The following is a 2,500-nucleotide window of genomic DNA, read 5'->3' on the forward strand; positions in this document are numbered from 1 at the left end:
GAGCAAATGCTCCTGTATGAGGAGACGGTGTTTTGCCGTACTGCTGGAAGGAAGAACTAACTGAAGCAATCATAACCATGACATTAACAATGCTGTGGACTTCTTAGGTTTACGTAACCTCTTAATGCAACAGATATAGACGGGAAAGAACAACCATCCACGGCATCTTCTCAGATTGAAAATCTTTCTCCTTATGTGGCTATTTAGGCCAATGTTGTTTCTCATTAGCACCCTTGATATTAAATCCCAAGTTCTTCAGTCTCCATTTTATCACTTTTTCCGCACGATGATGCTAAAAGGTTGCCTTTCGCATCGTTCTGCAGAAAAAGTCTGTTAGGACACTCAATTAAACAAAATGCCTTCAACAAATAGCATGATTTTGAGGATAAATTTAATTCTTCTGATATTCCGCGTTTAGTTTTCATCAGCATGCAAGCCGAAAGAGTACTATATTGTTACCAAGTTTGCGTACTGGAGGTAGAAGCAATAAATACAAGTGTTTTAGGAGTATCATCAGTTAATAACTCACAGCTCTGTCGTTGTTGTTGGAATGTTGTTGAACAGATGAGCTGAATATTTCCCTGTGCAGCGAAAGATGTTCCGAAATTGAAACCACCGATCTGTAGTGCCGTGGCAGTCACACAAATTCACACAAACGCGAAAATCTGTGAAAGATAATCAAAGCTTTGTGAAATAGTAAAGAGATAGCCCAGCCTTTATGGGATTTGATTTAAATTTCACGCTTCGGAAAATATAGCTTATGCATTAAAGACTTGATGTCGACTCAAACCAGTTTCAACACTTTCAAGAGACCTTGTTATTAGAAGGATTGACACTACAACACTTAATCACGTAGCACCAATGTTATGATACCATCTGAAACATCATTTATTGCTAAACAAGATACAATCATTTTTGTGACATAAGAAGTTATTATGACAACAAGAAATCCTCGCAGGAACATCCTATATTTTGGCTTTTGTTGCTCATATCTGAAAAACGAACTCAGTGACCCCAATTTTTTTTTTGCACAAAAGTGATTAGCAGGTCAAGATGAAACTCTCTGCAAAATTTAAAAAAATTCTGTGGACCGGATTTAGAGCTACCTTAAATTTTCAATTATTTAAAGACGGTGCCTACTAATTAAAGATATTTTTGCCCCGGTGTGTGATTATGCAGGAAATGTAGATCGTAACAAGTGTTATTGAAATCCAAAAAGAAAATTGGGGGTAACCACGCATTTTTCAAAGATAATAAATGAATAATCTTTGTAAAAAGCTGTAAAATACAAAGCAATGTATGGCGTTCTTTCTCAAATTGAAGCTTAATTATCTCTGAAAAATGCATGGTTACCCCCAATTTTCTTTTTGGATACCAAGAGTACTTACTAAGATCTACTTTTTCCGGATAGTTTTAAACCGCGCAAAAATATCCCCGTATTAGTAAGCATCACCGATAGGAAATCCGAGTATCTCGAGATGCGCAGAACGTGTGCGCAATAACAATAGTAGGCACCGTCCTTAAGGTGGCTCTAAATTCCGCTCCACAGAATTTTTTAAACTTTGCAGAAATAAAAATTGGGGGTTACCGAAGTCGTTTTTGAAATATGAGCAGCTAAAGCCAAAATATGGGGTGTTTTTTCTGGGATTTACTGTTGCCACGGTAACGTTTTACGTCACAAAAATGACCGAATCTTTTTCAGCAATAATTGGTGTTTGACATGGTACCATAACATTGCTGTTAAGTGATAAAGTGCTGTAGTGTCAATCATTCTAATAAGAAAGTTTCTTTCAAGTGTTAAAACTGGTTTGAGCCACCTTAGGTGGCCAAATTACTTTATAAGATTATATTCTGGGGAGGTTTTTGGTGTTTCATGTTTGGGCGCTCTTGTCTCAAAAGAAAGTGAGCTGTAATTCGTACGTGTGCGAATGAAGCATCTGATTATAAAAAAAAGGAAATCGGAATAAAACAAAGTGTACTAACGACAAAAGAGGATTCAGTTCCACTCGGAAGAAGATGGTTTGCGTAGAGCTGTAAACTACTGATAAGGGGTAATAATGTTATGAAAAAATTAATTCGTCGCTTTATTGCTACAGCTTTGTTTCGTGTGATGATGAACTAACCACATTTGGAGGTAAATAAAGTCAGTATAATTTCACCTATAAGTGAAACGTTAAACGTCTTTGATTCGGTGCCAACCTCATTGGTAGCGACGCAACTATAGTTACCACCCTGGTTGAGTTTGCTCCACACTATTTCCTTCCCGAAAGCCAAGGTTGTAGTTGAGTTCATCAATGATATGTTGATCGGTGGCGTCCCTTCAGACGAGCACCACACATAATGCTCCGAGACTGTTCGAACCATTCGTAAAGGAATTATTACCCTTGGTTTAGAGATTGTTCGAACCATTCGTAAAGGTATTACTACCCTTGGTTTAGCTGCAATAAAAGACGATGTACAAATTTTAGCCATCAGTTAACTATAGCACATTGTAAACGAA

At 37.3% G+C, this 2,500-nt stretch overlaps 1 long non-coding RNA gene across 1 annotated transcript in view; it reads right to left on the bottom strand.

The window, feature by feature from the left end:
• Nucleotides 1-630: 630 nt before the first annotated feature.
• The window catches only part of LOC138046910 (uncharacterized), a 2,826-nt gene continuing 956 nt past the window's right edge, over nt 631-2,500 (bottom strand). Inside the window, exons 2-3 of the long non-coding RNA XR_011131746.1 lie at nt 2,160-2,438; nt 631-665 (exon numbers count right to left, since the gene is read on the bottom strand). This is a non-coding gene — a long non-coding RNA (uncharacterized lncRNA). The remainder of the gene's footprint in view (nt 666-2,159; nt 2,439-2,500) is intronic.

This window comes from Montipora capricornis, chromosome 4, assembly GCF_036669925.1.
Source record: "Montipora capricornis isolate CH-2021 chromosome 4, ASM3666992v2, whole genome shotgun sequence".
NCBI classification, from domain to species: Eukaryota; Metazoa; Cnidaria; class Anthozoa; order Scleractinia; family Acroporidae; genus Montipora; species Montipora capricornis.